The sequence below is a fragment of the Aedes albopictus genome, chromosome 2 (assembly GCF_035046485.1).
Source record: "Aedes albopictus strain Foshan chromosome 2, AalbF5, whole genome shotgun sequence".
NCBI lineage: Eukaryota > Metazoa > Arthropoda > Insecta > Diptera > Culicidae > Aedes > Aedes albopictus.
The window spans coordinates 84,906,115-84,919,169 of record NC_085137.1 but is presented as its reverse complement, the minus strand read 5'-3'; the positions used below and the strand labels follow the sequence as shown (position 1 = coordinate 84,919,169).

The following is a 13,055-nucleotide window of genomic DNA, read 5'->3' as shown; positions in this document are numbered from 1 at the left end:
TTGAAAACCCCTCCCAGAGACAATTTCTGGCTACGCCACTGACCCATTCACATCTTAAATCGATCTTGATTGCATTTCAGACCAGTAAATATGTCGCCATTTAGTAATTGACCTCGACCAAGCTACACATGGTGCCGCCCATCATACAACATTGCATAGATACATGTGATAGATATGTGGAGAGCGGTACGTGCAACTCCTCAACTCAACTCATCGGATCTTCTTTCAGCACTAAATTGGCTTAGAGCGCGATCTGTCTTCTTAATTAATTAACGGCTGACCTAACCTTTCGCCGAGAGCAGCGAAAGCGGATGTTTTTCTTAACACCTACTCACATAGTCCACCCGCTACCATCCTCTCCACAATCATCGAAGCGTAGTACCTACCCAGACTCGATTTTATGAATGAAAACGATGGGCGGAACGATTCGTCACGCGAGCAACGTTAGTGTTGCCGTCGCTAGACTAGGCTATTCACCTGCTACTACACGCTAGCTATAGGTGACTGTGAATACGTCGTGTCCCCATGTTTGATTTCAAAAGCGTCAAGTGGATGACTTCGTGTGGCCCTATTAACATTAACAATCTGCCGCTAAAATGACGTGTGGTTCACGATCGTCATCGAAGCGATGTGTATTGCGTGACTGTTTGAATGCAATTAAAACGTCATGAAGAACCGTTACGTACAATCGCAATAGAACTTTTAGGTTTTAATTCCAAGAGACCAATTCTGTGAAATGAATGCGTCACCGTTATATAGAAACGTACCTCGCATGACTCAGCTTAACGTTATGATACCGCGAAAGTTTGTGTGTGACTATGTAACCAAGATTGAAATACGGTGCACGTGGATATGGTTTATTGTAGGTAGTATAGGGTATGTGTACCATTCCTTGGCCTAATTTGCAAGCCGCCTTGACAATTTTGACCATAACTCATGAATTAATAGCACTAGAAATAATATGTTGACCCTATTACACACTCTAGGCAATGCATGTTTTTCCAATTGGAAGTAAACTTACGTAAATATTCAAGAATTTACTTAATTAAGCTGAAAAAGTTCGATGCGTATGCAACGTTGGTCTATGGTACAAACATTGGCCTGTCAATGGATACAACGTTGGCCTATTGCTTTCCATGCACTAGAAACACTTATTATCTTATTTTTTCAATATTTCTGCTGAAGTATCATCTCTGTTTGTTCACCAATCTTACTTTTAAATTACATTTTCGGAGCCAAATTTTCAAAAAACTATAAATAAATCACTTTAACTAAAGTTCTTTCTTAATCTAGTAACGAAAACAACGCAACCCTATTATTGTGTTATATTTTTACAGTCACCGTACACAAAATCTTTCTTCCTGTTCGTTCTTTCTGGTTCTTACGCAAGAAATGTTGTTGACGCCTTTTTATCGTTGTTTTTGACGTCACTTTACTGATGGGCCAAGATTTGGGTACATAGTGAAAAAAATGTCCTCAATATTCGGCCCACATTCAATTTGTAAAATAGTTATTATTCGTTGAAAACAAATACACAAGTTCAAAATAGCGTCTTTAACCGTCGCATCAAATGTTCAGTTATTGAAAAGTTAATTCGAAATGTTCCAGAATCATGCCATTTATGATCATGTGTATAGACTACCCACTAAGCCGAAGAATCATGGCGTCTACAAAAGTTAAACAAAGTGACATTTTCATTCAATTTTAATGCTCCAAAGTGCTAAAATTGAAACGAAATGTTACAGTTGTTTGGCGCATAGCTTTTCCGATATCCAGTTATGCGTGTTTGTTTGAGTTTTTGGTTTACATTGAGATAGGCCGAACGAGGGGGCTATGCCAACGAAGCATCCCGATACCCTATTTCGAAGCATTATAAGATGTATTGTTCATCATTTTATGATTCAATCACCAGATCAATTTGTCCCCAAGCAACACACATATTATAAAGAAGTAACGACAGCGCAAGTTTTGGTTGTATAGAAGTTAATTTGACGTAAATCTGACATTGTGTTGGAATAAAGTCTAATAAACTCCTATACAACCAAAACTTGCGCTGTTGTAACTTTTATATAACATGTGTATTGCTTGGGTCAGTCCTGAGGACCTGGGGATCTTGTAGCATAGATACTTACTTTCAAGAAGTCAGTCACAGTGACTTCTGCGCAACAGAAACCTGCTCTGCCATGACTATTCTGTGACAGGTGTGTTACTTGGGTATTTTTGTACACCAGACCATAAAACGCTATCATAATGCAACGAACAAATCTTTCTCTGTGGTTGTGAAATACGATGTTTAGTATGCAAAAAATGCCTGCATCTTCCCAGGGACGAAGACAAATTCTTTGTTGTGAAGTTTACCGACGGAAAAAAAAAAAACAATTTATTTCAATAATTGAGCAGCTTTTGTTGCATTATGCTGCAGGGAAATCCAGCTTTGAAGTTCCTCAGAGCTTTTGTGTGGTGTGAATTGATCAGGTCAACAAATTAACCTGGTGAAGAAAAAATTGAACGGTGATGAAGAACAATTATGTAGCAGGTAGCTGCTACTTTGGTGCGGGTTTCTTCGTCATACGCAAAATGAGAAAAAATGTGAAGCCGTAAGTGGAATGAAATTGAAAGCGAAATTTTGCACAATTATTCGATATCCTATAGGGGTTGGTTCTGCTTCCAACAAATAAGTCATTGGCTAAGGTAAGTTGGAATATTTTTACTTATTGGCAATTTACCATCTGAAAAAACGGTAATTAGCGTATATGACAAAGTAAATCTCTACCCTAACTTCATCTTGAAAGAGCTTGCTGGAACTTTTGGGCCACATTTGTGCGGTCAGAGTTTTGTAATTGGATTTCTAGTGGAGATGAGCAAAGCAAAGATAATTGTACACATCGTAGTTGTTACTCCGTGATTGACCAGAACAATCAAAGTTGCACAGAGACCCAATGAATGGTGCTAAGGACTAGCTACACATTCTCTATGTACGCAATTCGAGAGTTCAATATTTTAAAGTCAATAACGGCGCCGTCCCCTTACGGTCATCGGGAAAGGGAAGGAATGTTAGTTCGACAACCGATGTTATTACACGCTCAGAAAACCGTTCTGATAAACGTGAACAAACAAACGCAAATATGAGAACAAGCAAATATACACCGTGAACTGGAATTAGTTCCAGCTGTCAATATGAAGCGTTCTAGTTGTTATCGTTGCTATGCATATAGTTCCCGTTCGTTCCCGTTGCCGTGATTGGGAGTGCACGTATATCGGAACGGATTTTTTTTTGCGTGTAGAAACCGTGAAATCCACAGCATCCCCACAATTGTCTCGGGAAGGAGTATATGTTAGTAGGGTAGGGTATGGTGTGGATCTTGGAGTCAGCTTTGGTAGGTGATATGATCCAATAGTTATCTGAAAATACACGACACGGTCTTCATCCCGATTATGATTTATTTGGTCGCGATAGTAAGGGTAATGCACATACGTCAACGATCGTTCTATAATAAACACGTCATCACATTGATCGTTTACACTCCCGTGAAAACCGACTTTTCCACGAAAGTTACCGCGCGCTTCTGATTTCGCATTCAATACTCGCGTCCCCATCTCCCTACTGAGAAAACCGACCGACTCACGGAAATAGTCGCGCGTTTCCCACAGTATTGAACTTAGAGTATACAGAGAATAAGCTTAGTTAGCTATTTTCGAATTAGGTATTTTACTAAGAGTAGACCCATGTATTACATGTGATCGACAGCCGTTGAGGTGGTTAAGCCAATTATTTTAAATTTGTTCAGTGATTGTTGTGAACTGCAATCACTTTCTTCTAACATTTTTATTACTTCAATATTAGGCCTGCACCAGAGCTACAAGATTAATTTGCAGATATTACAGACTCCAGGAGTCCTCATAGAAACGCATTGGCAAAATTACCCCAACTTCTTCTAGTTTGTAAAGATAAATAAACTCGGAATGATCTCACCCAGTTCCATGTCGTCGGATGACCGCAACCACTCCTTAACTCCTTCAATTTTCTGCAATACTGTTTGCTATCAAGTGTGCAATGTGCATCCATTTCAATCATTTCACGAGGAAGGACAATGTGCACCTGCCCCAAACACGCGCTATTTTTTACTTTTTCCTTCGAACAATGCCACCCGAACGCGATCCCCATCGCAACTGCCTCAAACACGCGTTATTTTTCACTTTTTTTTTCGAGCAATGCCAACGGATCGCGATTCCCACTGCAACTGCCCCAAACACGCGTTATTTTTCACTTTTTCCTTTAAACAATGCCACCCAATCGCGGTCCCCATAGCAACTGCCCCAAACACGCGCTATTTTTCACTTTTTGCATCGAACAATGCCACCCGATCACGATCCCCATCGCAACTCATAATTGAATTACTAGTGGAGTTGAAACCCAAAAGAACAAGTCTTTCGGAATTCCTTGGACCATTTCTCGTCATACTTTCAAAAGAATCCTCAGGAAATGATCATTAAAAAATTCAAAAATAAAAGAGTAAGGTACCCCGGGGCAAGTGAGAATCTGGGGCAAGTGAGATCTACGGCTAAATTTTTTTATTTTTTATTTTTAAAGCAAACTTTCTTCATGGAAAACATAGGTATCACACCAACGATTACTTTGAATTCAAAAATTGTTATTGTTCTCACCATAAAAAGACCATATATGTTACTGTTATTTATATGTAATTCTAAATTCATAAAGTGAGGTTAACATACCCTACTACATTCGTCGTTTTAAAATAGAATAAAAAATAAAGTAAAACTTTTTTTCGGTTCCAGGATAATATTTGGAGTGCTTGCGCCTACGCAGATCCTATTATTTTTTCGTTTTTCGCTGCATAATGAGTTTTTCTGAGTGTTAAGAAACCGGCCATAAAGTATGAAAAAATGGAAAACGACGTATTCAAAGTTCACGATTTAAAAATATTTATTTAATGATCGTAAAATTATGTAAGGGTAACATCTAGAAATCTTGAAAAATCTTTTGGTGCGATTCATCAACTACGTAATATGAAAAGCAAGTTTGTAAATCTTTTGGCATTGAACTTTATGGCTCTTTTTGTATAAAAAAATCAATTTGTTTTGTACGAGCTGCTAAAGTTAAATCATTTTTTTCTCAGTGCTTCGTTATTATATGTGTTAAGTAATTTATGTACGATACCACAAAACTCTTCCAACATAAATCGCTAAACAAAGTTATTTGTATAAGATATTTATAATTTATGCTACCTTACACATATGCAACAACAATATTAAGCTATTTGAATAAACATTCCGAATAGGTCCCACTTGCCCCGTGATACGGAGTAAATGAAGATCTGCTCCACTTTTAATTATTTGCATAATATACAGAAGGTAAAAGTTTTGAAACAGTTTTAATGCACGTTAATAAGAAGAAATATACCAACAATGTCTTTTAGAATCATTGGAATTTTAAAATTATTTATGTTTAGAATTTTTTGGCTTGACAAAACCAAACTAGCATTTTTTTAGGTCCCACTTGCCCCGGGGTACCTTAAATGTATTAAAGCATCTACTTATGAAAATTTGATATAATTCCTTCAGATATACTTGAGAGAAGTTTCTACTGGTAAGGCTAAAAACAATCTTGAAACATTTTTGACGTGTTTATTATTACTATCAATAGAAATTCTTACAATTCTTTTAAGTTTGTTTTCAGAAGTTTCAGCAGAGCTAGAAGCAAAGCTTGAAATCATTTTCAAAAGCATCAACCATAAGCTTAGCTAATAGTAACTCATACCAGAAATTTCCCGACATTTTCACTAGAAATCGCAATAAAGTTCCAGGGATTATTTTCTGGAATGGTATAGATATCAAAAGATATATCTTTCGATACGAGTTTCAAGAACTGGATAACAAATGATTATATGATTTCTGACTGAATTTGTAAAAAAAATTTCTGAAAAATCATGGTTCTCGTGATGCGCGCTGCAAACAATTTTGGGTAAAGAAAGGAATTGTAGAAAGCTATACTTTAGAAGATTTGCAAAAAACAACTTCTTTTTTATAAGAACTCTCTGATTTTAGACATCACCTGGTACAGAGCCTTGTACAGAGCCTGCTTCACTCAGCTTACCTTTCTAAAAGATCTATCACAACTAATATCCTGGGAGTTTTTTTGCCTCTGCTCTGTACGTACTAAGGTCCCATTAGACATGACAAATATTTGGCCATGCAAGCCCAACTAATGACCAACACAACGTGAACCATAGCAACCTTGGATGAATGTCGAAAATCAATAGCAAATATTTGGCATAATGACAAACAGTGTAGTGGCATCCTACAGCTCGTCGAACTGACGCTTTTGAAAACTTTTTAAATGCTTCAGGGAGCTTGTGCGGATACATTCTTTTTCATCATATTTGAAAATTTATAACGATAATTGATGTAATGTTTTATGTTTAAGGAACCCGATTGGAGAATGGTTCTTAAATGTCATCAAATATTATTTTTGTTTTTTTTTTTACACCCCTACTTTTTAACGAAAAGTCCTTCAAGAGACTTCTTTGAAACAAGTTTTGGAAACATATGAAATTTAATTATTTTAATTTTTGAGAAATTGAAGACTCACGAAACAAAATCCCTGAGAAGCTTATCTACGAATTACGTCGAAAATTGATCAACAAATTAATCCTTTTAATCTTCAAACAATTAACCGGAAATACTTATTTTAATGTTTGTAAAATTTTGTATGGATAATAGTCTACGAGGGGGAGGGGGATACTGAGATGGCTAAAATAGAGTCTACGTAGTTTAGTAGTTTAGTTTAGTTTAGTCACATTTCCCATCATATGGTGGTATATAGTCCTCCTATGTATAGAAAGACATTGTTCCTAATAAGTTCTATGATACATGATGTCTTACAATATATCTTCTCACAAATTAAGCCAAGTCTCATTAACCCAGTGACCAGGCAGGCACGCTTCAAATTCTATCAATTATGCTGACCGTGCACCTCGTGACGCAAGTTTTAGCTCGCACCCTGTAATTGGATTTACGAAGTCCCTACCGACCCAATTTAGTGTTTCGGAGCACACTCCTTCATCGCGTGTGCATTCAAATCTAGCCCTATTCCTATGGGTATGGTATGTGTCGCCTTTACTCGGAAACACTCTCCTCCGTGGCCGGTTTGCCCTAATTTAACTAGCTTGACCTGTGCGGAGCACATCACGTTTCTTTTAGTTGTTGGTGGAGTCCGTCACTACTGTCGGTATACGCACCACGACTGAGTCACGCTCGAGTTGTTTTCGTAAGTCCGTCTCATCAACGAACGGACGGAGCAACGTCACCGCCGGTCGGACGAACGCCCATTAAAAGCCGAAAATAGAAGCAAAACAAAAAGATAACTGGATTTACTGGAGCAATGTCTGTCTACCTTTTTCCGACTCATCCGTAGAAAGGTAGGGGTATGTGATGAAATATGCGCCAGCAAAGGTCAACTATATTTTTCCTTTTGAAGCATACTTTAAGATCATCGTTTGTGTTCAACTGGGTAAGACATCTTGGCACATGTTTCCACAAAGCTTCCAAATCTCTCCAAAAAAAAAGTGCTTATCTATGGCTTTTATTGACAAATGTGCTATGCATCAACACTGCTGTTTCAGAACGCATTTCTTCGTCATTTAAAGCGAATCATGGAGAATAAAAATAAACAACCAAGCGTCACCAAAAGTTTTTTTAAAGGTTTTGCTTTTCTAAACCTATTCTGTCTTTGATGTTGTTCTTCTTAGCGTAGTTGTCCATCTCTACTGAAACGTAGACTGCTGCACTGGGTTTAATAAGCACGTAGAGCTTTTTTTTGCCAATGGATATTTTTCAATTCGATTCAATTTCAGTGTATACACTGTGCGGGTGTTGAAGGAAGTCAAGGAAATCTCTATTTGGTAATTTAGAAAATAATAGGAATACTTTCAATATTGACGAAACTCTATTACGTGCATATAAAAGCTGTATCCCAAAAAATGAAGATCGTTCAGTTCGGCCAATTTTTAAGTGAGTTTTGGAGCACTCTCCCCTATTACAGGAGGACTTAACTGTCTTTGTTTCAGCTACTTTTGTGGGTGGACACAACTTTGTGAAACATTGAAAATATCTACACTATCGTACAAAAGATTTGATTCACCTCTTCTGCACACGGAAATATTAGACTTTTTACATTGTATAATAGACATGAATATTTTGGATCTTGTTTAGAAGATATTAAACAGCAAAATACATTTGACATAGGGTTACTACATAAGTCCCTCTATTTGCATATTATTTTTATTATTAAGTAATTTTAATAGTAGTTTACGCAACAAGGTGCAGAATGAAGATTTTTACAGCACGAGTCGTACATTTACTCAACGAGGCTTGCCGAGTTGGATAATTACGACGAGTGCTGTAAAAATCGAGTTCTGCACCGCATTGCGTACAACGTTTTTTTTTGTAATTTCATGAATTACCGCTTGAGGATAGTTTTTTAACAAAACTTTCATCAAACTGCACACTGATGTTTATAGCCATGTATAAGAAAGTCCGATCATAGAAGGATTATACTGTGCAGCAATCACATTTTTTCAAAACTGCGCCCAGAAAGCATCAAGATGTTAACCAAAACTGAAAACAGTGCTGTAATGGTTCATTACGCAACGCAAATCAGTGCTGTAATGAACCATTACCGCACTGCTAACTTGGTGTGGGAAAGTAGGCCTTTTCCTGTCAAATTTGCGTGAGGTAAAACAGCCTATTACGATGAGAAATTGCAAAAATATAAATCTAAAATTATGACTTATTTTTACAAAATTGTGACGACCAAAATGACCAAGTACTACGAGCTTTTGGTATTTTTATCTGATGGCTTTTATAGAACTTGACAAATATACAAAAAAGTACTTACATAGTACCACAATTTATCAATGAACAGAACAAATATATTTTTTTTTCATTTCATACGCAAAGAAAATATCAAATAGTACAAAAAAGTACAGATATATGAATGTTGAACATCATCATGATTTCATCGTTTCCAGTCTGTTGACCGATAGTGTATAAGAAGATGAAACGGTGCACCTTTGAAATTAATGTTATGAATTTTAATTCCAAAATAACACTTTTATCGTACTCATCAGCAATTCAACTACCAAATGGTTTGCCGTTCACTCGCTTCTGCATACTTTGTGACAGCTAGGGTTGCTCAAAAACCATGTGAAGCGTTATATAAGACAATAAGGCTTCACTCGTTTTCTGATGTTTAACACTGATCAGCGATGTCCGCGAAGAAAATGAACAGCGCAAAGTTACCATCTAGCAATGATTGCATCTTAACAGCACTAACGTCTCCCAACGGCGACTCTTCCGTTGTGTGTGCTGGATTGCGGTGAGCGTGAAGTCACTTTGCTGCTCATACAAAATTCAAGCATAATTTGTTCCACAGCGATGGAAACCAACCATGGAACGGTGGCGCTTGGTGCGTGCTATGGTTCGTTTCAATAAGTAGTACATTACATTAAAAATGGTAGTGTATCACACAAGATTTGAATGCGGTTATAATGATAATATATTCAGCTACATCAACAAACCACTGCGCTGGCTGAAGAAACCCTTTTAGATACTGGAAACAGGCATAAAATTCGTGCTTTGGTGGTATCAGATATAAGAAGGCTGACATCAGAGGCACGTTATCCTCCTTTTGGGACATTTGTGCCATCGCCATAATAAAATTCTATTCCATCATCTACCTGATGACATAGGAAAGGCATAAGCAATAGGATGGGGATAGGGATAGGAAGAGAAATAGGGAAAGATACCCTGGAAGAGGGTACTAACGCTAAGGCGTACCACAATGGGTTCAAACAGTGCTCTGAAAAAGGGCACTGTAATAACGCATGAAGCGTAAAGAGAGCACGTAGCTCTTTACCACAGCGGGTCAAGAACAACAGAACATCCTGAAGATTCAGCTTTCTGAAGTCATTTACACTTAATAAGTGTTTGCCGAGTACTCGGAAACGCAGTTGCGCAAAAACTGCACAGTTACATATCAAACGACACACACCCAGCTAACACAAAGTCGTAAATGATGATGAATAGGATGCTTAAGTGGAGGCCATATGCGTACCTGCTTCCATTTAACCGCGTGTAAAGTGTACGCATATCGCCTCCACTTTAGCATCCTATTCAACGTCATATGCGATCGTGTGTTGACTGGGCAGTTCCATAATCAGATTCACAGTTATCGCATACAAATGAATCAGCTTGCTGAATATTGGCTATGTGATAGTTGAGTCGGCAGTGGCCAGTCAGTGCACAGTGGGCAAAATCGACCCAAAAAACGGATCTTTTAACGCCGCTGGTTTCAGTACGTGAAGTTGACCATTTCTGACGTAAAAAAATACGAGAAATCGATTGGTGCTAAATTCATTCACCGCACGGCACGGGAAGTGATCCATTTTGCCCCATTTTGCCCTTTTTTCATACAATAATAGAATCAAATTGTACTTTCAAACAACAAGCACAACTGTAGATCGTTGAAAATAGCTGCAGATATAATTAGTGGTTCAAAGAAATCATAAAAATACAATAAAGATCCTTTCAAGTGCTTATTTTGCCCCATATGCCCCAACAACGGCCGGAAATTCACACTTTTACCTAATTATGAATAGATTTTTAATTTTACTGATTTGAAGTTGATTTTTTTGGCATAAACAAAAAACGATAAATCTTTTATCACCAGAATCATCTTCGGGAGTTGTCCAATTTGCCCCATTTTGCCCTATTTTCATTGAAGGAGATTTAAAATGTATTTATTAGAAACATATACTGCTAAGGAACGTTAACATTAGTTTTAGGTGCAATTGGCAGCTAACAGTAATTATGCACGTATATGAAAGATCTTTTCCCTATTTTACCCTACATGCCCTAAAATCTGCTGGATAATGCCATATTTTGTATGGTTTTGCAATGTCACTGATTGCAAAACATCATTTTTGATATATACGAATGCGGTTTATCGATTAATACTAAAATCATTCTCGGAATGGTACAAACAGCTGTCCATTTTACCCCAATTCGCCTTGCTTTTTAATGTAATGAATTATAAGCTAATATATAAATTCATTAAATTAATGAATTAGTTTCCCTCATTTTCATTGGTGCTGAAACCAACGTAAACGAAAATACAGTCATATATACGACTTTTTCTATAATTTTAGCTTCTCATGGGGAATTAGGGTATCATAAGTATTTTATAAAATGTGCCAAATATAAACAAAACTGATTAAATAGGCCGTCTTAAAGTACCAATATGTATATATTAAAGATGCTACATTTAATAAATTCTGAGCATATTTGCCACATATTAAGATTAAGATTAATTCTTATTTTGCCCTCAGTTCCCCACCAAAAGCAAGAATTGGAAAAAAGTCATATACAGTCGACTCTCCATGTATCGATGTTCTACATCTCGATATCTCTCCATATCTCGATAGTTTGATCGGTCCCTTCAGTCTACGTACATTTTTCCTCTCTACATGTCGATATCTCCTTATCTCGATATCTCCCTATCTCGATGCGATCTCGATCGTTTTTGTTCTAGACTTTCTCTCTGTATGTCGATATGCCCATTTTCACAGGCTACTAGACCTCGTTTCCTTGGCGCAAAACATTATGGGAAGGCAGAGTGACATCTGTTTGTTGTTGGTTTTTCCTAGTAACGAAGGTTTTTTCAATCTAGTGTGCATTACTAATTGATTCTTCAGTTCGATCTCTCCCTATCTCGATGGTCCCTTCAATATCGAGACATGGAGAGTCGACTGTATTATAAATGTCCTTTTGATTACATTGGTTTCAGTACCAGAAGTCGATGAATTCGGACATAAGCAAACACGAGAAATCAATTTATTCATGAGACGACAAAAAATCAGGGCGAATTTGGGCAAATTGGACAGCTGTTTGTACCCTCCCGTGATTCTAAAGCTAATCGATAAACCGTATTTGTATGTATCAAAAATGACTTCATGTTGCAACCATGATGTAGAGTGATGTTACAAAACAATACAAAAATGTTATCATCCAGCAGTTTTTGGGGCATGTAGGGTAAAATAGGGAAAAGATCTTTCATATACGAGTATGATAACTGTTAGCTGCCAATTGCACCAAAAACTAATTTTAACGTTACGTAGCAGTATCTGTTTCTTATAAATACGTTTTAAATCTCCTTTTTCTATGAAAATGGGGCAAAATGGGGCAAATTGGACAACTCCCGAAGATGGTTCTGGTGATAATAGATTAAGCGCTTTTTGTTTATACCAAAAAATCAACTTAAAATCAGTAAAATAAAAAATCCATTCATAATTAGGTAAAAGTGTGAATTTCCAGCAGTTGTGGGGGCATATGGGGCAAATTAAGCATTTGAAAGGATCTTTATTGTATTTTTATGATTGTTATGAATCTCTAATTATACCTGCAGCTATTTTCAACGATCTACAGACGTGCTTGTTTTTTGAAAGTACATTTTGAATCTCTTCTTGTATGAAAAAAGGGCGAAATGGGGCAAAATGGACCACTTCCCGTGCCGTGAGGTGGATGAACTTAGCACCAATCGATTTCTCGTATTTTTTTACGTCAGAAACGGTCAACTTCACGTACCGAAACCAGCGGCGTTAAAAGATCCGTTTTTTGGGTCGATTTTTCCCACTGTGCAGTGCTTTGACCGGCATGCTGCTATTCTGCTAAGACAGATTTGAGGATATTTCGTCACCCCGCGACATGACTCCACACCATTCCAGTATAGTTTGTGCTGAATGGGCACCCAGGTTTCAATATGAAGCACTACCCAACACTTCGATACTGGAACAGCTGGCTCAGGACCAATGAAGCCATGTGATGCTCCAGTGCGAGCTAACTCATCAGCCAATTCATTTGAGTTCGACAAGTGATAACTAACTTCGAGCTAGAGTTGGCCAAAGCAAGTGCGTTAATAGCAGCCTGGCCTGGCTATTTGAACAGAAGTATATTGCTTTGCCCATTGCGCGTTGTTG

At 37.4% G+C, this 13,055-nt stretch overlaps 1 protein-coding gene across 5 annotated transcripts in view; it reads right to left on the bottom strand.

Moving 5' to 3' along the window:
- LOC109428028 (protein bark beetle) overlaps positions 1–13,055 on the bottom strand; it is a 64,556-nt gene that overhangs the window by 13,393 nt on the left and 38,108 nt on the right. The gene's annotated exons all lie outside the window — the stretch shown is intronic.